This window comes from Macadamia integrifolia, unplaced genomic scaffold, assembly GCF_013358625.1.
Source record: "Macadamia integrifolia cultivar HAES 741 unplaced genomic scaffold, SCU_Mint_v3 scaffold1692, whole genome shotgun sequence".
Taxonomy (NCBI): Eukaryota; Viridiplantae; Streptophyta; class Magnoliopsida; order Proteales; family Proteaceae; genus Macadamia; species Macadamia integrifolia.
The window spans coordinates 109,530-132,710 of record NW_024868313.1 but is presented as its reverse complement, the minus strand read 5'-3'; the positions used below and the strand labels follow the sequence as shown (position 1 = coordinate 132,710).

General features: G+C 43.3%; 2 non-coding genes across 2 annotated transcripts; both read left to right on the top strand.

Annotated features, from left to right (window-relative positions):
- Nucleotides 1-5,976: 5,976 nt before the first annotated feature.
- Nucleotides 5,977-6,083, top strand: LOC122064606. The gene has a single exon (XR_006135767.1). It is a non-coding gene; the product is annotated as a small nucleolar RNA R71 (small nucleolar RNA).
- Nucleotides 6,084-22,852: 16,769 nt separating this feature from the next.
- Nucleotides 22,853-22,959, top strand: LOC122064607. The gene has a single exon (XR_006135768.1). It is a non-coding gene; the product is annotated as a small nucleolar RNA R71 (small nucleolar RNA).
- The last annotated feature ends 222 nt before the right edge of the window (nucleotides 22,960-23,181 follow it).

Sequence of the window (23,181 nt, the reverse complement as noted above, 5' to 3'; positions counted from 1 at the left end):
AAAAAAAATGCTGAAATAAAAATAAAGTAAAAGAAAGGGGAGAAAGCTAGAGAGAGACTCACAAGTAGGTTTCTCTACTTAGCCCGAGGGATGCATCATAATATGAGCTTCCCTACTTGACCAGAGAGTCACTCTTACAAGGGTTACTCTACTTGGCATTAGGGAAAGGTAGACAATTAAAATAAAAGTAATAAATTGATGGTTCTATGGCTAGGAGGGGCAAAGCCAACACATACACTAGCCATAATCCTTGGGGGAAAGGAATATCAATAATGTAACGACTAAAATTAAAATCCTAAATTAAGAAAGAAAGGGTAGTCAGAAGAGGGAATGAGAGGGGGGAGAGAAGACTACTGAAGGAGCCTACTTACTTGAACTTCAACCCTCGAACTGAAAACTTGATCAATTTGAGATACTACCAGTACTAAAAACCAGATCTAGAATAAAACAAATCTGAAATTTCTAGTACTAGAGAAAAAAAATCTTGAAACAAAAATTGCTCCACGGCTCATGATCTTGTCACCTAGATCTACGCCTAGAACTATAACTTAAAAAAAAAATTACAACTCAATTGCATAAATCATAAACATAATAGGGCTGAATAAAAATAAATTAGTGCTTGCATTAATTGAAATAAAAAAAAAACTATTACAAAAGTGATTAAAGAAAAGATAAAGAAGAACTAAAACTAAAGAGAGAGCAACTAAAAAAAACTAGAAGAAGAATGAATTGTCTCCCCTCCTCTTACATGAGTTGTATTTATAGGGAATGGGGAGGTAGGATGACAAATTTCTCTTTCCTAAAAGAGAGAAACCCACAATTGATTGTGAGATCTTTTGAGACCAAAAGTGCTATGGTGGAGGAGAGAGAAGAGAGAAATAAATTTTGAGAAATTTCCTATAATTTGTTTGCTTATTTTCTTTCCTTTTTTTTTTCTAATTTATTTCTCTTCTTTTTTCTCCCTCCAAGGGACGATTTTCTTCTTGCCTTGTGTGATTTGGACAATATTTTGGTGATGATGTGGAGGAGAGAGAAGATTTGGACAATCTTTATTTCTCCCCTTTTTTTTTCTTCTCTTCTTGCGCAGGAACCCTTCCACGATTTTCCTTGCTTTTAATTTGATGTGAAAATCTCCTCCATGCCCTTATTACTTTAAGTGAGTGAAAAGCAGGAAATCTTCAATAAAATTCTCTAAAAAAAAACAACCACGAGATTCGAACTTGAGACCTCTTGGTGAGCAAGGGAATTTTACACACCATAGCTCACCAACTACACTAGGTAGTTGTTGTTACCAAAAATAAATCTTCAATCACCTAAGGATGTGGTCCATCGATCCTTGTTGGCATTTAAAATATTCCTTGTACCTCTGAGACAATTGCAAACAGGCTGGTTCTGCATCTCAATTCAGTTCTAATCCATTATTCTTTTTCTGGCCCGAAAAGAATAATCATTTGTACGGGTGACCAAACGAATGTGTACTTTTAATTGAACACGTCCATCTTGCTCAGAATTTCATCCTCTTTGCAACCATAAAAAGAAATAGGACCTCTTTACGTGTAAAATTGAAGATATAGCGCCCGATAATCCTTAAGGCCTTGAAAATATAAAACCTACAAAAAGAGAGTAAAACCCAAGGTAGCTCCATTCTAAATATGTAAAATGCATGTTTTACTACCCTAGATTTCACACATAAATGTGCTCATCAGGGAGAGGAATGCGGAGGGGATATCATACTTTTTCATTAAGGCCTCAAAAGGCCGATTACAAAAATGAGTACCCCTATCACTAATTATTGCACATGGTGCACCAAAGCGGGAAAAAATGTTCTCTTTGAGAAACCGGACCACCACTTTGTGGTCATTAGATTTACAAGGTATGGCCTCTATCCATTTAGAAACATAATCAACGGCCAAAAGTATGTACAAATTTCCAAAGGAATTAGGGAATGATCCCATAAAATCGATGCCCCATACATCAAAGATCTCAACTACCAAAATAGGGTTGAGGGGCATCATGTTCCTTTTATTGATACGGCCAAAAGACTGGCAAGCAGGGCAAGCCTTGCAAAAATCAAAAGCATCTCTAAAAAGAGTGGGCCAACAAAATCCGCATTGGAGAACCTTTGCGGTAGTCTTCTTAGGTCCAAAGTGTCCACCACATGCATGATCATGACAAAAAGAGAGAATGGAATGTTGCTCATGATCAGGAACACATCGTCGGATAATCTGATCTGGACATATCTTAAACAAATAAGGATCATCCCAGAAAAAGTGCTTAACTTGGGAATGAAACCTATACTTATCTTGAGTGGACCAGTGATCCGGAGTCACACCTGAAACTAAGAAGTTGACAATGTAAGCAAACCATGGTTCACTGGACATTGCAAATAATTGTTTATCTGGAAAGTTCTTGTTGACTGAGAATCAACAGTCAAGGAATTGGGAAGCCGAGATAAATGGTCTGCAACTAGGTTTTCAACTCCTTTCTTATTCCTAATTTCTAAATCAAACTCTTGCAAAAGTAAAACCCACCTAATGAGACGGGCTTTGGCATCCTTCTTCTGAACTAGGTATCTGAGGGCAGAATGATCAGTATACACCACCACATGTGAACCAACTAAGTAAGATCGAAACTTTTCTAATGCAAACACAACAGCTAAAAATTCTTTTTCAGTGGTTGTATAATTGAGTTGTGCATCATTTAAGGTCCTACTAGCATAGTAAATGACAGTGGGCAACTTATTAATCCTTTGACCTAAAACTGCTCCTATGGAAAAATCTGAAGCATCACACATCAATTCAAAAGGTTCAGTCCAAATAGGTGGTTGAACAATGGGTACATTGGTCAACTCCTTCTTAAGTTGCTTGAAGGATTCTAGGCACTCTTTGGAAAACTTAAAAGTCTGATCTTTGACAAGTAATGAGGTGAGAGGTCGGGCTAACTGACTAAAGTTCTTAATAAACCTTCTGTAGAAGCCTGCATGCCCTAGAAAGGACCGAGCATCCTTAACAGATTAAGGAGGTGGTAAATTATCAATTAAATCCACTTTGGCTCTATCTACCTTAATTCCCTCCTTGGATATTACATAGCCTAAAACAATACCAGATTTAACCATAAAATGGCATTTCTCCCAATTCAAAACCAAATTCTTAGATATGCACTTTTTCAAAACTAGGTAAAGATGATGAAGACATTCAGAATCAAAATTCCCACGAATTGAAAAGTCATCCATAAATACTTCTAAGAATTTTTCGACCATATCAAAAAAGATGCTCATCATGCATCGTTGGAACGTAGTAGGGGTATTGCAAAGCCCAAAGGGCATACGCCTGTAAGCAAATGTTCCATATGGGCATGTAAAAGTGGTCTTATGTTGGTCCTCTAAAGCAATAGGGATTTGGTTATAGCCAGAATATCCATCAAGAAAACAATAGTATTCATGTCCAGCTAACCTCTCTAACATCTGATCAATGAATGGCAATGGGAAGTGGTCCTTCCAGGTTGCCATATTAAGTTTCCTGTAGTAATGCACACACGCCATCCTGTTTGGACACGGGTAGGGATCAACTCATTATTGGCATTAGGAACTACAGTCACACCAGACTTCTTAGGCACTACGTGAACTGGGCTTACCCATTGGCTGTCAGAAATAGGATAAATTATTCCATGATCCAAGCACTTTAGGATCTCTTTCTTAATGGCTTCCATCATCACTGGGTTAGCTCTTCTTTGGGGTTCCGTGGATGGTTTAGAATCCTCCATAAGATGTATATGATGTTGCACAATGGAAGGGCTTATACCCTTGATATCAGTCATGGTCCAACCTAGGGCTTCCTTATTATCTTTTAACACTTTAAGTAACTCCTCTTCCTGGCTAGAGGTCAAATTTGAAGAAATTATTACAGGAAGAGTCTGGTCAGGCCCTAGGAAAGCATACCTCAAATTAGATGGCAACTCCTTAAGATCTAGCTTAGGGGGCTCAACTATGGAAGGTTTGGGAATGGAATTGGAAAGGGGTCCTAAGGGCTTCACGAGTGTGTGAAGACTCAAGACTTCAGAAAAGAAATTTTCACTGTCATCATCCAACTCATCCATACACTCTTGGAATTCTGAATCAAAATCAATATCAAAGTTGGTAACTAAATCATCAGAAAAATCCAGAAAATCCTCAAGCATATTGATCTCTTCTTCCATATATGGTTGCTTGCCAATCCTAAACATGTTAAACTTAACAGTTTGGTTACCAAAAGATAATCTTAGGAAACCATTCCGACAATTGATTAATGCATTACTGGTAGCTAGGAATGGTCTTCCTATAATTATTGGGATCTCATCCTTGGTTGAGAAGGGCTTAGTATCTAACACAATGAAATCAACAGGGAAAATAAATTCCCCCTCCTTTAGTAAGACATCCTCAACCATCCCTTTAGGAATCTTAACAGACCTATCTGCCAACTGAAGAGTAGTTCCAGTGGCTTTCAATTCTCCCAATCCTAGTTGCTTGTACACATGGTAAGGTAAAAGATTCACACTTGCGCAAGGTCAAGTAAGGCATGCTCAATATAGGTGTTGCCTATGACACAAGATATGGTAGGGCTCCCTGGATCCTTATATTTGGCTATTATAGGCGGAGTAATTATGGAACTAATGTTACCTGCCAAGAACGCCTTTTTGGGCACACTAGTGATACGTTTGTGAGTACACAAATCTTTTAGTACCTTTGCATAGGCGGGGATCTGGGATATGGCAACCAAAAGAGGGATGTTCACTTCTACCTTTTTGAAAACTTCTAAAATTTTATCCATGGAAGCAGTCTTCTTTTTGTGTGCCAAGCGATTAGGAAATGGGATAGGATGAACATAAGGACTGTTAGGGATTTGCCCCTGTTCAGAAGAATCATTTTTGGTTTTCTCAACCAAATCATCTTTAGTTTCAGAAAAATCTTTAGGTTCATCAGACGAACCTGGAAATTGAGGCACACATGTGTCCTCAACTGAAGAAGAGTTAACAGGAGTAATAGATGGGGAAGATTTAGAAACACTCTATTGGTACTCTCTACCACTCCTAAGGGCATAAACAACATTGCATTGGTCAGAGGGACCTTGTTGAGTCTGACCTTGTACTATATTCAGTGGTGCATTAGTTGGTCCTTGTGAACTAACAGGCTGATGATGCCTAGGGTTAGCCTCTGGTTGACTGGGTAAAGTTCCCTTCTCCCTCTCATGCATAATTGAGACAACTTGGGTAAGTTCTCTCGTAAGATTTTGATGGCTTGTCATGAGGAGGGCCATATTTTTTTCTAAGTCACTTATTCTACTTGCCTCTCCAATGTTGGTAAACCCAGGGGGTTGCTGATAAGATGATAGAAGAGGGGCCCTAGAAAAAATCGCCTGAGGTCCTACATTTGACCTAGGAAAAGTATTTTGGGAAAAAGATTGTTGTGCAAAGGGAGGCCTTTGGGGTCCAGGTTGACCTTGATTATAGAAATTGGAAGGTCCTGCTTGGTTGCCCTGATTCCAAGAGAAATTTGGGTGGTTTCTCCATCTTGGATTGTATGTGTTACTATATGGATTATTCTGGTATAAGACATTAACACTATCATTAGAAGTGCCCCCAGAGGTGTTGGGGCATTCTTCTATGACATGTCCAGGGGATTGGCACCAAGCACAAATCTTAACCAAATTGACTGATGATGGCTCTCTAGGAACAATAGCCTCAATCCTCTTGATTAGGCTATCCAAATGGGCTTCCTCGGCTACTATCCTATCCACAAAATATCATTTTCCTCCTATGGTTCTTTCACTCTCTTGGGTTGATTCCCACTCACGGGTTTTGTCAGCTAAGTCAAGTAAGAATTCCCATGCCTTTCCTTCATCTGTAAAGGATGTGAATCCCTCAGGGCACATAGACTCTATCATTTGTTTAGTTGGGTAATCAATACCCTCATAAGTTATTTGACATAAATGCCATAGGTCTAGGCCATGGTGAGGGCATTCTTGGAGTAGATCCTTGAATCTCTCCATAAGTTTGGAAAATGACTCACTAGGCTTTTGCCTAAACTGAAGGATATCACTTCTAAGCTTATTGGTCTTGTGAGTTGGGAAAAACTTCTTAAGGAAGACAACTGTGAATTGTTCCCATGAGGTTATGGAATTTGTGGGTAACCCATACAACCACTTCTTAGCTTGGTCTTTCAATGCAAAAGTGATAAACCTAAGCTTAACAGCATCATCAGAAAGCTGTTGGATCTTAATTAGAACACATACCTCTTCAAATTCCCTTAGAAATAGGTATGCATCCTCAGAGGTCAACCCATGGAAGTGGGGCAACATAGTGATGTATTGAGATTTGAGTTCAAAATTATTGCCCTGGGCTTGTGGTAGAACTATGCAGGAAGGTTGGGCTGTTCTAGCAGGGTAGAACCTATCTTTCAGAGATTTAGGTGAAGGGTTATGCTGTTGGTCTCCCATATTGAAGGGTTTTAAAGAGAGCAAACGTATAGGGTCACTACTTGTTGGATCTCTTCTTTCTAACCGATTCTTAGTATTACGTACCCACTTAACACTCATGCAACAGAAAAACTACCCACAACTAAAGTAAGACAAGCACAAAAGAATGGATAGCAAAAATTTTTTTTTTTTTAATGATTGTTTTGATTTTTTTTATTAGTTATTTTTTTTTTCTTTTTGGGAGCTTACCGGCAGGGATCCGGCGTTGCTCAGGTCAACTCCTGAGGTACTGCTACAGGGCGAAACCTGTCTTTATCATACTGTGAGGCATGGCGACCTCCACTGGTACAACTATTATTGCAAGTTGTTCTTCTTAGGAATTCAATAAAAGAAAAGGAAAAATATAAAACAAAGCAAACAAAGCACTCTGATTTACCAAAAGAAAGTGAAAAATAACATGGAACTGTCTCCCCGGCAACGGCACCAAAAACTTGTTTGAGATTTAAAATGTAATCGCAAGCATACGGATCAGTGTAGCTACGGGTCGAACACAGGGAGAGCAGCCACTTTATTTTTTTATTTCTTTTAATAATGCGAAAGTGAACTGATTAATGGTTGTGATCTAATTCTAATTACCGTCCTAAACATATGTATCTAAAATAACGTCCTAACCATTCGTCATCTAAGAATTTAAAGACGCAATGTCACACCCCGTTCACACAGAACCGGGCCAGTGACCGGGTTAACACCGGTTAACTCAAACCTGCCAGGATCATCTGATACAGTATTCCACCATAGCATACACACAACTAATAAAAACTTATCATATCAGCGGAAGACTAGGTTTACCTGTGAATATTCCCATAATACTTGATACCCGAATTGTGATACAATAGTTATATACATGTGGGCCCGAAGGCATGATATTTACACAAAAAAAGTACAATTCATATATCAAGTAGGTAAAGGAAACCATCAAAATAATCAGAGTACATAGCTCAGCTCGGTATCAAGACTAGAGCTCAGCCCGGCATCAAGGTTTGAGCCCAGCTCGGCATCACATGGTAGAGCTCAGCTCGGCCTCAAAAGTGGAGCTCAGCTCGGCGTCAGAACTGCGGTCCCGCAGCACAACCCTCGCACGAGCAGTAACTGCCGTGCTCTAACTCCTCAGGGGCCCACCAGTCCTCTTGGGGAACTCGACTGTGGGACCCGCCCCGTGCTCTTCAGATGTATGACCTGCAAAATCATCTAAAAAGGGGTGCACACGTGGGATGAGCTCACTAGCTCAGCAAGTGGAAAGATGGACCACACAGCAGTCCACACAGAAAAACACATCATATGCACTACATGCAATGCAATACATTTTAATTCACATCCACCTAAGCAACATTACTAAGTCTTCAGTTTAGTGCTACTACAGCCACAGTGCGTGTATACTCCGGGTACGAGCCGCGAACTCCATCCAGTGATACACCCATAGGGTTGTCGGAGAAAGCCCACCGTGAGTACTCGGGAAAGTAAAAACATGCTGACCACCGGCTCTCAACAGAAATGTAAATGACTGAAATTAAAGGTGTTGACTCCAGCAATTTAAAAGCAATACGATTGGCCCTCTTGAATGTACCATTGGGGTTGCCGACTGTCCTAATGACCCACCGGGCATTATGTCTAACCGCCACAGTGACCCGACAACCGCGACCACTTCTTCCCCCCAAATGGTAACCCAACACCTTAATCCCTGTTGGGAAGGGTCGTAGCACGGGCAGGTGAAATCCTAAACCGCATGCTCCTATATGACTCATAGTACGATTGCATAGTGCCACAGCGTCCCATTCCATGGGCCACCAATGCACTCGTTTCCAAGCCGACTACGGCATCTAGTCTAATAATGCATCATACACCATGATATCAACATCCATCACATAAACATCTCATCACTTGGCATTTAGAAAGTAAACATATCACACATGCATAACAAGGTGAGGATGACTAATCTACATAGCAAATTCATGATGGCATGACTAGACTAGATACAAATTAAATGAATGCCAAACAATGCCTTGAAACAAGGCCAAACACCCTCTCCCCACTTACCTGTAGCGTATAAGGATTCCAGTTTTGTACGGGAGAGATCCGGTGCGAGACGCGTAAGATTTGGTGAACCTAACATGATTGGGCGGGGTTAGTACTTCACCATTTTGGAATCAAAATTAACACTATCCGATGACAAAATCATGTTTAGAACGTTAAAAGAAGGTCGCACGTCCGATTTGGGTCCAATCGGACTTAAGAATCACCTTCGGGGCCACACAGGTGGGTCAGACAGGTGGGCTGTGCTGGCCCACCGGTTGGCCCACCGGTTGGGTGGACCGGCGGGTAGGCTGGCCCACCGGTTGGCCCACCGGTTGGGCCAGGGGGCCCTGCTAAGACCGGCGGGCAGGGTGGCCTGCCGGTTAGCCCGCCGGTCTGGCCCGCCGGTTGTGCCCGAAGGCCCTGCCCTCTCAGGTGGGTGCCCACAGGCGGGCCAGATGGCCCACCGGTTCCACCCACCGGTCTTGGCAGGAAACCTGCTGTTTCTTCCCAACTTTCTCCATTCTTTGGGGATTCAAATGGGGCTTTTCCAAACCCATTCTTCACACCTTCAAGGTCTTATAGGATGGTTCTAACCTAGATCTAGGTTAGATTCAAGTGATGGGAAACCATCTTACCTTCTTTGCTCAAGAACAACTTCAAAGCCTCCAAATCACTTCAAACCCACAATGCTTCTTCCACCTTGTCAATACCTCTTCAAATCCTTCAAGATCAACACATAAATCATCTATTAAAGATTCATCATTTCAAAGGGGATTTACAAGATCTCAAGAAACCCTACTCGAATCAAGGGTTTAAGCTTGGGTATGGTGAATGTTCAAGGAACCCAACTTTGCTTACCTCTAAATGTAGTTCTAGAGTTGAAGATCACTCTCCCGGCGCCGGAATGGGAAGATCAAGCTTCGGTGCCACTGAAATCCTTCTCTTCTTCCTCTTCCTTCTCTTCCCTTCTTCTTCCCTTTCTTTTCTCTCTCCTCTTTACTATCCTCACCAACGTACGGGTGTCATAAGTGAAAAGAAAAGAAAATCATAAATGCTATATATATATATACTTCCTAATTAACTGAATAGTTCATATGGATGGGTCACTCAGGTGGGTGGGTGAGCCCACCTGAGGGCCAAAACTTGGGATTTTGATAGAGTTCGGGCCTGGTGTGAACCCCACCCTAGCATACGATGTAGCATACGTATATACCTTAATATATGGCTACAATACCTGCTTTATCCATACATGGCCTTATGGTAGGTGCATGTACACGGCTTGGGCACTCCCGTCTCTTCTGGCACTGGCTCGGACTTGTCGGGCCAGCCAATGTTTAAGGTCACCCTTGCCATCATAGCCCATAAGGAACCCGCTCTAACTCCCTCTGGTTCGGTTCCTGCATGGTTAAATCGGGTCAACCACGTAATTAGACCAGGTTTAAGAAGTAGGGTATTACATTACACCCCCTTCTGAAAAATTTCGTCCTCGAAATTACGTACCTGGTTGATAAAAAAGATGAGGGTACTTGGCTTGCATTTCATCCTCTACCTCCCAAGATGCTTCTTCAAGTGAATGATCAGCCCATCGCACCTTTACATAGGAAATGGAGCGGTTGCGAAGGGTTTTCACCTTCTGGTCCAAAATTTCAACTGGCTGTTCTGTATAGGTCATGTCAGCTTCAAGGTATTCTGGCTCCATGGGTAATACATGAGAGGGGTCATGAACATATCGCTTCAGCATGGACACATGGAATACATTATGAACATCCCCAAGTGAAGGTGGCAGAGCAAGCATGTAGGCTACTGAGCCAACCCGGGCTAAGATCTCAAATGGTCCAATGTATCTTGGGCTCAACTTCCCCTTTCTGTGAAACCTTTGCAACCCTTTAGTAGGAGAGATCTTGAGAAATACCTTTTCTCCTGGCTGAAATTCAATGTCTTTTCTGCGGGTGTCCGCATAGCTCTTTTGACGGGACTGAGCTGCTTTAATCCGTTCTCTAATAATGTCGACTTTGTCACAAGTCATCTGTATCATCTCAGGTCCTAACATTCGACGTTCACCTACCTCATCCCAATACAAAGGAGTTCTGCACTTTTTGCCATATAACGCCTCATACGGAGCCATCCCAATTGTAGCTTGGTAACTGTTGTTATATGCAAACTCCATAAGAGGTATATATTCTTCCCAACTGCCACTCATCTCCATTGTACATGCCCTGAGCATGTCCTCTAATATCTGTATGGTTCGCTCCGACTGACCATCCGTCTGTGGGTGAAAAGCAGTACTCAAATTCAATTGTGATCCCAAGGCACGCTGTAAGCTTTTCCAAAATCTGGAAGTGAACCTTGGGTCCCTATCTGAAACAATGCTCACTGGCACTCCATGTAAGCGCACTATGTTGTCCATGTAAAGTTGTGCTAGTTTGGCCATGGAGAACGTAGTCTTGATGGGAATGAAATGAGCAGTCTTGGTAAGCCGATCAACGATCACCCATATCGCGTCCATTCCCTTAGGTGTACTTGGTAGTCCGGTGACGAAGTCCATTGTAATCCTTTCCCACTTCCATTCTGGTACTGGGAGTGGCTGAAGAGTACCATAAGGTCGATGCCTCTCAGCTTTTACTTTCTGGCAGGTAAGACAAGTCGCCACATACAGAGCTATGGTGACTTTCATGTTTGGCCACCAGTAACTTTGTTTGAGGTCTTTGTACATCTTGGTACTTCCTGGGTGAAGTGAGTACTCGGAGCTATGTGCTTCTCGCACTATCTTGTCTTGTATATCCAAATCATCAGGTACACACAATCTGTCTTGAAACATCAATGCCCCATCACTGGCTAAAGCAAAATCTGGGTCGTTCATTGTTTGATCTTGAACCTTAACTCTGATCCGCTGCAATTCAGGATCCAAAGGTTGCTTTATTATTACCTCTTGCCTAATTGTCGGATGCACCTGTAGAGCCATCAAGGATACAGTCAACCATTTAAGGTTTTCTGGTTGAGGTTCAAGCTCTAAGGTTGCCCCTTCATATAAGAGGGTTTCATCCATTAGTATTGCCTCTTGCACGAGTGGTGGGCTGACTGCTAAGTATGAGAGCGACACAGTCTGTGTCTTCCAACTCAATGCATCTACCACTACATTTGCCTTGCCGGGATGATACTGAATGTCGCAGTCATAATCCTTCATGAGCTCAAGCCATCTCCTCTGTCTCATGTTCAGATCCTTCTGGGTGAAGAAGTACTTCAGGCTTTTGTGATCACTGTATATCTCACACTTCTCCCCATACAAATAATGTCGCCAAATATTAAGGGCAAAAATGACTGCGGCTAGTTCTAAATCATGAGTGGGGTAGTTCTTCTCATACTCCTTTAGTTGTCGGGATGCATACGATATTACTTTACCGCGTTGCATGAGAACGCAACCCAAACCAACTTTGGAAGCATCAGTGTAGACTGTCATTCCACCTGTGCCTTCAGGGATGGTCAACACAGGGGCCGACACCAACCTCTTCTTCAATTCCTAGAAACTTCTCTCACATTCCTCTGCCCAGTCGAATTTCACACCCTTTTTGGTTAATCTGGTCATTGGTGCTGAGATTCGGCGAAATTCTCAATGAAACGCCGGTAGTATCCAGCCAAACCCAAGAAGCTTCTAATTTTAGTAACATTCTTGGGGCTTTCCCATTCCACTACTGCTTTCACCTTATCAGGATCCACTTCGATTCCAGCTTTAGACACTACGTGCCCCAGGAATCCAACTTGTTCAAGCCAGAATTCACACTTGCTGTACCTGGCAAACAGTTGTTGTTCTCTCAACCTCTGTAACACCATTCTCAAGTGTTGAGTGTGCTCCTCTTCGGTCTTGGAGTAGATCAAGATGTCATCAATAAAAATAATTACCCATTTATTGAGCACATCCTGAAATACTCGATTCATTAGATCCATGAATGCTTCCGGTGCATTGGTTAACCCGAAAGATAACACTAGGAACTCATAGTGACCGTATCGAGTCCTAAATGCTGTCTTAGGTATGTCGTTGCTCTTTATCTTGAGTTGATAATAGCCGGACCGAAGGTCTATCTTTGAAAATACCCTGGCTCCCTGCAACTGGTCAAATAAATCATCAATGCGTGGCAATGGATACCGGTTCTTAATGGTTAGCTTATTTAATTCCCGGTAATCGATGCACATACGCAAGCTGCCATCTTTCTTCTTGACAAACAGCACTGGGGCACCCCAAGGTGAAACACTTGGGCGAATAAACCCCTTTTCTAATAATTCCTGCAACTGCATCTACAACTCCTTCAATTCAGCTGGTGCCATCCTGTATGGAGCCTTAGATACTGGAGCTGCTCCAGGAGTCAAGTCTATGGCAAACTCCAACTCTCTATCAGGTGGTAAATGCATCAGATCATTTGAGAAAACGTCGGGAAACTCTTTCACCACCTTTACCTCTTCTAGAGGTGTAATCCTTGCATCAACATCAAGTACCGATGCTAAGTAACCCTGACATCCACTTTCCAGCAATTTTACCGCTTGAAGAGCAGAGACAAGGACCTTCCTCACCCGTTTCATTTTATCTGTTCGGTATACCAATTCTTTCCCTTCGTCATCTGTCACCCTAATCAGTTTTTCAGCACACATCACATTAGCTCAGTGAGCCGACAACCAATCCATACCCAGTATAACATCAAAATTCTGCATATTGAACTTAATGAGTTGTGCATCAAAGTTCTTTCCACTAATTTCCACTGGGCACGGCCCATATACTTCCTTCAACTGTGTAACTTTACCAGTAGGCATACTAACAATCATTCCATGATCTAAGATCCTGGGTGGCATCCCAAGTTTCTCTGCAAATCTCTTAGCTACGAATGAATGAGTAGCTCCTTAATCGAATAAAACATAGGCTGGTATGCCTGATATGGGTAGGATACCTAGTGTAACAATGCATATAATTTTAGCAGGTCATCAATATTAATCATAATGAATTTCTTAATTTAAAATGTACCTGCTACTACTTCTGTACTGGCCTCAGCTTCCTCAGCTGATAGAGCATTCATCCTTCCCTGCGGTTGATTCCCCCGAGCTAAGGGAGGTCGGTACGCAGAGGGCTGACTGGAGGGCAAGGCTGGTCTGACCTGACAGTCTTTTGCATAATGCCCATAAGAATGGCAGTTGAAGCAATGAATCTGAGATGTCGGAACTGGGGCGGGGCCCCTCTGCACTTGACTCGTTGAAGAGGGAGGTCGGGGTGGCCTTGGAGTTGTAGGTGCCGCACCAGTGTTCGGGTGAAAAGAGGTGGAACCCGAACCACCAGCTGGTCTAGGAGGGTAGCCAGATGGCCTATAGGGCTGCCTATACATAGGCCCAGAACTGTACGATCTGTGGTATGCCTTGGAGGAGTTCCCCATATCCAGAAATGGGTTCGATCTCTTCCACAGTCCAGGGGTGAGGGACTGTTCTCCCTTTTGCTTATCCTCTATGGTCTTTGCCTTCTGCACAATCTGACCCAATGGATGCTTTTAGGCCTTTTAGGAACCTCGCGGCCTTCTCTTCAGCTGTCCTCATATGCCTTGGGGCAAAATGGAACAAGCTCTCAAATTGTTGTTGGTACTCAAGGACAGTCTTACCTCCTTGAGTTAAAGCCATAAACTCAGTCTCCTTGCGGTCTCTGAAGCTGCGTGGATAATGGTTGTCCAAGAACAACTCCTTGAACTGTTCCCAGGTGGGTTCTGGATGGACAGCCAGCAATATGGGCTTGGAGGCTTGCCACCAAGAATTTGCCTCCTTTTTGAGTTGCAACCCAGCACAAATGAGTTTCTGTGCCTCTGTGCACTCGAGCATCTCAAATATTTTCTCTAGTTCTTGGATCCATTGGTCCGGTTCCAGAGGATCACTCCCCACCTTAGAGAATACAGGTGGTAAGTTCCTCTTGAATGACTCCACTACCTTTGACGTATTATTCGTCGGCGGGAAGTTAGGAGCATAAGCCGGATAGTAAGAGTATGGAGGAGGCATCCCATACTGAGGAATATTGAATGGTGGAATTGGAGGTGTACCTCCCCCTTGTGGTCCCGTTCCCGACCCTACAGGCGGGTCCTGTGGAGTGAGTACCCGAGGAGGTTGACCCGATTGAGAAAAGTCCAATTGTTGCTGAATAGCAGTCATAAATGCTTGCTGTTGCTGAAGCATTTGTTGCTGAAAAGCCTGTTGTGACTGCTGAATTATGGTAGCCACATCTCCCGGAGTAATGACCGGTGGAGGGTCCGGGAGTGTAGTCATAGGTGGGTCCCCATGTGCCCCACCCTGACCAAGGGTCTCTAGAGGTAGTGGAGGTGAGGTTTGCCCCACAGAGCGGGACCTCCCGGGATTTAGTGGTCGACCGACCGGACGAGGACCCTGCGAGGTACCTCGAGCATTGCTACCGGATCTAGTACGTACCATCGTATCCCTGTACCTAGAACATATCACACACCATATTGGTTAAAACACCATAGAATTGATTTCGGCACACAATTATATGCCATCACATAAGGTATTGTAGTATATGATAGTCTGGAATTAACCGCAACTTAATTTCCGAGATACAGGGCCAATGCCCCAACAGGTATGTCAATGGTCCCACTCGACCATAACACATTGACATAGGAATAGTAATAATAATAATAACCAATATAAATATGTTAATAATATATAAAAAAAAATTTCAAAATTTCCCAAGTTTACACAATCGGTGGGCTGCACCGGCGGGTAGGGGCCCGTCGGTCCCAGTACCTCAAACCGGCGGGTGACACCGGTGGGCCCCCCTGCCCGTCCTGGCTGAGTAAAAACACGAACAGGGCCCTACAGACCCTGTTCTGTCTTATCTCTTCCCCAATTTCTTTCTCTCTCTCCCTCTCTTCCTTGGGCGATCTTAGAGGTCTCCTCGGCGCTTCTACTCGCGACTCTACTCATCAACTCGGCGTCTTTTGAGAAGATTTACATCTCTCACTTCCAAGTAAGTTTTCCTTATCCTTTTTCTCAGAATTTTCACTTGGGGGTAGAAATGCATGTGTAGACTTTAGTCTAGGCTTTCTTTCCATATTCCTCTCCATGGAATAGTGTTGCCATGTGATTGTGATGCTTCTCTTGTGGTCATTTGTAGTTTATTAGGATTTTATCTCCTCATTTGGAGAAAAACCCCAAATCGTGCCCTAGGTTTCCAAATTTGGGGATTTCTTCAATTCTCGCTCTTTTTCTCCAATTAATGATTCATTTGTGATGCATTATACTTGATTTGTGCTTAACATGCTATAGAACTTGTGGAATGTCTCTTTTGCTTGGAATCCCCATGTCTTCCCATAAAAAACCCCTCTTTTGTATTGGGTTTCCTTAATTTCCATCACACACTTGGTATTTGCGGACCTCCACAGCCTATTTGGGTATGTTTTTGTACATTCATGATCCCGCTACCAAGGCATGTCGTCTTAGACCTATGATTTCAAGTTGTACTCCATTGTGTTTGAATTTACGCATTGGAATCGAATCCTCTCATGTTACATATGCTTTTTACTGTCGTTTTGGTGTTTTACCATGTCCCCGCTTTGTCACTTACCATGCATCCTGTCCATAGGCTCCCTATCATTTCTAGCTTGTCGCCTTTTCCATTTTGCGAGAATTTGGGTTTTGGGTTTCCCTTTTACTGCTGTCATTTTCCTTTCTTTACTCACCCCACTTTCTTTTCTTCTTGTCAGGATGTCATCTCGCACCAGCAAAGGACCCTCTTCCTCTGGCATTCGACGTAAGACTACCGCTTCTAAGCAGAAGAATGCAGAAACCAGCTCTTCAGCCCCCCGCACAGGGAGACCCAGACCTGCCCGGTCTGACCCTACAGACTATGATGAGGAGCTCTTCCTTAGTGCAGTGGCAGCAGCCAACTGGTCGATTTTCCTGAAGAGGTCGGTGATGATGGAGAAGACCGTGGTAGTCGATGACTTCCACAAGGCTCGGCTTCAGGAGAGGTTCTCAGCACTAGGCTGGGAGTCTATCCTCCACGTAGACCGTCCATACTATGAGCAGCTAGTCCGCCGGTTCTACTGCAACTTGGAGGTGTCTTATCCATACGGGGAGTTCACCATAGTCAGCTTAGTGAAGGGGGTCGACATCCAGCTGACTGTGGACACCTTGGCCCGCATCTTGGGCATATCGACAACTGGGCACCGATACTACAGTCCTCCCAGGAGTAAGTCTCTGGGACCATTCATGAGCTTAGAGACACCGGACTTCATCTACAAGACCATCTGCTGCAGCAGCACCCGTCCGGAGTCCAAGACGTCCTTTTACCCCGAGGTTCGCTTATTTACCCAGTTGGTCCAGTTCAACCTGCTCCCCAGAGGAGGTCATCGGAACCAGGTGGGTTTCATAGTGGCCTTCATCGCGTTCTGCATCTACACGACCGCAGAGGGAGGCGGCGAGCACTTGTGCCTTCCGTACATCATCCTCAAGACGATGGAGCACCACACTTCCCACCCTGAGGATGGAGGATTCCCCTATGGCAAGATCCTCACTAGGATCTTCGAGTTCTTCGGGGTGGACCTGAGCGGCGAGGAGGGGAAGGCTCCGGCTGATAGGTTCGACAGGAGTAACCTCCTGAGGATGGGTCTCCATACCCTTATGGATACACCTCCGAGAGCAGGAGCTCAGAGAGGTAGGGGTAGGAGGGCTGCCCCAATGGAGGATGTCCACATGGAGGAGGAGTCCAGCGGGGAGGATGAGGACTACGTTCCTCAGGACGAGGAGGATGATCTGGTGGGTGATGGCATCCCTGAGGAGGCGCCTCAGGAGCTGCAGCCTCACCACATAGAGCCCCACCACCTGGGAGTGGTGCATACGACTTCGAGGGCATGATGTCCACCATGCGGGCCTTGTAGGATGGCCAGGTTCAGTTACTGAGAAGGCTGGACGAGAGTGCCTCTAGGGAGGAACGCATCCTGGAGAGGCAGGCCACTTTAGAGAACTCCTTTCTCCAGCTGGGCCAGGACTTGAGCACCACGGCTAACGCCATGTCAGCAGATTTTGGCCTACTATAGAGGGCAGTACGGCTAGTGAACGCGAGTTTTGACTATTACGACCACCGTCTCGACGTCAACTCTAGGCCTCCGACGAACGTGGTGATCATCGATGATGACGACGATGACCAGTGAGGGCTTAGCTCGCCCACACCAGCTGTTTATCTATTTTCCCTTTTTGTGGACCTTGTTGTACATTTCATTTCTTCTTATTCCTTGTATTTGCACTATAACTGGATTCATTTGTCGAATAATATATTTTGATAGCGATTTTTTTGTGGTGAATTCATATGTGGAATACTTGTGTAGTTTAGTTGTGGTGTATTTGCTACTTGTGGTCATTGTTATATCATATTATCTGTTGTTTATCAGGTGTTTGTGTGTAAATTTTTGGAAATCCCATTTTACGCTGTTATGCTGCCGAAATTTCGTCAAACTAGTACTCTATAGGTTATAACACCAACTTATTTACCTTTTATCTACTCTCACACATGCCATGAATGCAACATCTAATGCAACCCTTTTTAATACTTCATTCTTTGGCTTTTACTCTTTAAAGCTTTTACTTTAACCCAACCCCATTTCCCTATTATAGAGTCTACGTGATTCTAAGGGTATGCTGTCAGTGGAGCAGAGCATCACGCTCTGATACCACCGTTGTCACACCCCGTTCTCGCTGAACCGGGCCAGTGATCGGGTTAACACCGGTTAACCCAAACCTGCCAGGATCATCTGATACTGTATTCCACCACAGCATACACACAACTAATAAAAACTTATCAGATCAGCGGCAGACTAGGTTTACCTGTGAATATTCCCATAATACTTGATACCCGAATTGTGATACAATAGTTATATACATGTGGGCCCGAAGGCATGATATTTACACAAAAAAAGTACAATTCATATATCAAGTAGGTAAAGGAAACCATCAATATAATCAGAGTACATAGCTCAGCTCGGTATTAAGACTAGAGCTCAGCTCAGCATCAAGGTTTGAGCCCAGCTCGGCATCATATGGTAGAGCTCAGCTCAGCCTCAAAAGTGCGGTCCCGCAGCACAACTCTGGCACGAGCAGTCAGTGCCGTGCTCTAACTCCTCAGGGGCCCACCAGTCCTCTTCGGGGAACTCGACTGTGGGACCCGCCCCGTGCCCTTCAGATGTATGACCTGCAAAATCATCTAAAAAGGGGTGCACACATGGGATGAGCTCACTAGCTCAGCAAGTGGAAAGATGGACCACACAGCAGTCCACACAGCAAAACACATCATATGCACTACATGCAATGCAATACATTTTAATTCACATCCACCTAAGCAACATTACTAAGTCTTTAGTTTAATGCTACTACAGCCATAGTGCGCGTATACTCCGGGTACGAGCCGCGAACTCCATCCCGCGATACGCCCATAGGGCTGTTGGAGAAAGCCCACCATGAGTACTCAGAAAAATAAAAACATGCCGACCACCGGCTTTTAATAGAAATGTAAATGACTGAAATTAAAGGTGTTGACTCCAGCAATTTAAAAGCAATACAATTGGCCCTCTTGAATGTACCACCGGGGTTGCCGACTGTCCTAATGACCCACCGGGCGTTATGTCTAACCGCCACAGTGACCTGACAACCGTGACCACTTCTTCCCCCCAAATGGTAACCCAACACCTTAAACCCTGTTGGGAAGGGTCGTAGCACGGGAAGGTGAAATCCTAAACCGCATGCTCCTATATGACAATAGTACGATTGTATAGTACCACCGCGTCCCATACCACGGGCCACCAATGCACTCATTTCCAAGCCGACTACGGCATCTAGTCTATCAATGCATCATGCACCATGATGTCAACATCCATCACATAAGCATCTCATCACTTGGCATTTAGAAAGTAAACATAGCACACATGCATAACAAGGTGAGGATGACTAATCTATATAGCATATTCATAATGGCATGACTAGACAAGATACAAATTAAATGAATGCCAAACAATGCCTTGAAACAAGGCCAAACACCCTCTCCCCACTTACCTGTAGCGTACAAGGATTCCCGTTCGGTACGAGAGAGATCCGGTGCGAGACGCGTAAGATTTGGTGAACCTAATATGATTGGGTGGGGTTAGTACTTCACCACTTTGGAATCAAAATTAACACAATCCGATGACAAAATCATGTTTAGAACGTTAAAAGAAGGTCGCACGTCCGATTTGGGTCCAATCGGACGTAAGAATCACCTTCGGGGCCACACAGGTGGGTCAGACAGGTGGGCTGTCTGGCCCACCGGTTTGGACCAACGGGTAGGCTGGCCCGCCGGTTGGCCCACCGGTCTGTCCCACTGGTTGGGCCAGGGGGCCCTACTAAGACCGGCGGGTAGGGTGGCCCGTCGGTTAGCCCGTCGGTCTGGCCCGTCGGTTGTGCCCGAAGGCCCTGCCCTCTTAGGTGGGTGCCCACAGGCGGGCCAGATGGCCCACCAGTTCCACCCACCGGTCTTGGCAGGAAACCTGCTGTTTCTTCCCAACTTCCTCCATTCTTTGGGGATTCAAATGGGGCTTTTTCAAACCCATTCTTCACACCTTCAAGGTCTTATAGGATGGTTCTAACCTAGATCTATGTTAGATTCAAGTGATGGGAAACCATCTTACCTTCTTTGCTCAAGAACAACTTCAAACCCTCCAAATCACTTCAAACCACAATGCTTCTTCCACCTTGTCAATACCTCTTCAAATCCTTCAAGATCAACACATAAATCATCTATTAAACCTTAGATTCATCATTTCAAAGGGGATTTACAAGATCTCAAGAAACCCTACTCGAATCAAGGGTTTAAGCTTGGGTATGGTGAATGTTCAAGGAACCCAACTTTGCTTACCTCTAAATGTAGATCTAGAGTTGAAGATCACTCTCCCGACGTCGGAATGGGAAGATCAAGCTTCGGCACCACTGAAATCCTTCTCTTCTTCCTCTTCCTTCTTTTCCCTTCTTCTTCCCTTTCTTTTCTCTCTCCTCTTTACTATCCTCACCAATGTACGGGTGTCAAATGAAAATAAAAGAGAATTATAAATGCTATATATATATACTTCCTAATTAACTGAATAGTTCACATGGATGGGTCACTCAGGTGGGTGGGTGCGCCCACCTGTCCGCCCACCTGAGGGCCAAAACTTGGGATTTTGACAGAGTTCAGGCCTGGCGCGAACCCCACCCCAGCATACGATGTAGCATACGTATATACCTTAATATACGGCTAAAATACCTGTTTTATCCGTACATGGCCTTATGGTAGGTGCATGTACACGGCTTGGGCACTCCCGTCTCTTCTGGCACTGGCTCGGACTTGTCGGGCCAGCCGGTGTTTAAGGTCACCCTTGCCATCATAGCCCATAAGGAACCCACTCTAAACTCCCTCTGGTTCGGTTCCTGCATGGTTAAACCGGGTCAACCAATCAGACCAGGTTTAAGAAGTAGGGTATTACACGCAAGCCACGCAATTAAAATTAAATAAATAAATAACTAAAAATAAACAACCCACGCAATTAAAAAATAAATAAATAAATAAATAAAGGAAAAAAATTCTGAAATAAAAATAAAGTAAAAGAAAGGGGATAAAGCTAAAGAGAGACTCACAAGTAGGTTTCTCTACTTAGCCCGAGGGATGCATCATAATATGAGCTTCCCTACTTTACCAGAGAGTCACTCTTACAAGGGGTACTCTACTTGGCTTTAGGGAAAGGGAGACAATTAAAATAAAAGTAATAAATTGATGGTTCTATGGCTAGGAGGGGCAAAGCCAACACATACACTAGCCATGAACCTTGGGGGAGAGGGATAGTAATAATGTAACGACTGAAAACAAAAATCCTAAATTAAGAAAGAAAGGGTAGTCAGAAAAGGGAATGAGAGGGGGGAGAGAAGACTATTGAAGGAGCCTACTTACTTGAATCAATGCTTGAACTTGAAAAAAAAAATATTGCTCCACGGCTGATGATCTTGTCACCTAGATCTAAGCCTAGAACTATAACTTAAAAAATTACAACTCAATTGCATAAATCATAAACATAAAAGGGCTGAATAAAAATAAAAGAGTGCTTGCATTAATTGAAATAAAAAAAAAACTATTACAAAAGTGATTGAAGAAAAGATAAAGAAGAACTAAAACTAAAGAGAGAGCAAGAGAAAGAGAGAGCAACTAAAAAAAACTAGAAGAAGAATGAATTGTCTCCCCTCCTCTTACATGAGTTGTATTTATAGGGAATGTGGAGGTAGGGTGACAAATTTCTCTTTCCTAAAAGAGAGAAACCCAAAATTGATTGTGAGATCTTTTGAGACCAAAAGTGCTAAGGTGGAGGAGAGAGAAGAGAGAAATAAACTTTGAGAAATTTCCTATAATTTTTTTGCTTATTTTCTTTCCTTTTTTTTCTAATTTATTTCCCTTCTTTTTCTCCCTCCAAGGGACGATTTTCTTCTTGCCTGGTGTGATTTGGACAATATTTTGGTGATGATGTGGAGGAGAGAGAAGATTTGGATAATCTTTATTTCTCCCCTTTTTTTTCTTTCCTTTTTTTTTTCTTCTCTTCTTACGCAAGAACCCTTCCACGATTTTCCTTACTTCTAATTTGATGTGGAAATCTCCTCCATGCCCTTAGTGCTTTAAGGGAGTGAAAAGCAGGAAATCTTCAACAAAATTCTCTAAAAAAAACAACCATGAGATTCGAACTTGAGACCTTTTGGTGAGCAAGGGAATTTTGCACACCATAGCTCACCAACTACACTAGGTAGTTGTTGTTACCAAAAACGAATCTTCAATCACCTAAGGATGTGGTCCATCGATCCTTGTTGGCATTTAAAATATTCCTTGTACCTCTGAGACAATTGCAAATGGGATGGTTCTGCATATCAATTCAGTTCTAATCCATTATTCTTTTTCTGGCCCTAAAAGAATAATCATTTGTACGGGTGACCAAACGAATGTGTACTTTTAATTGAACACGTCCATCTTGCTCAGAATTTCATCCTCTTCGCAACCATGAAAAGAAATAGGACCTCTTTACATGTAAAATTAAAGATATAGCGCCCGATAGTCCTTAAGGCCTTGAAAATATAAAACCTGCAAAAAGAGAGTAAAACCCAAGGTAGCTCCATTCTAAATATATAAAATGCATATTTTACTACCCTAGATTTCACACATAAATAAGCTCATCATGAATCCCTCAAGGCACATAGACTCTATCATTTGTTTAGTTGGATAATCAATACCCTCATAAATTATTTGACATAAATGCCATAAGTCTAGGCCATGGTGAGGGCATTCTTAGAGTAGATCCTTGAATCTCTCCATAAGTTTGGAAAAGTACTCACTAAGCTTTTGCCTAAACGAAAGGATATCACTTCTAAGCTTATTGGTCTTATGAGTTGGGAAAAACTTCTTAAGGAAGACAACTGTGAACTGTTCCCATGAGGTTATGGAATTTGTGGGTAACCCATACAACCACTTCTTAGCTTGGTCTTTCAATGCAAAAGTGATAAACCTAAGCTTAACAGCATCATCAGAAAGCTGTTGGATCTTAATTAGAACACATACCTCGTCAAATTCCCTCAGAAATAGGTATGCATCCTCAAA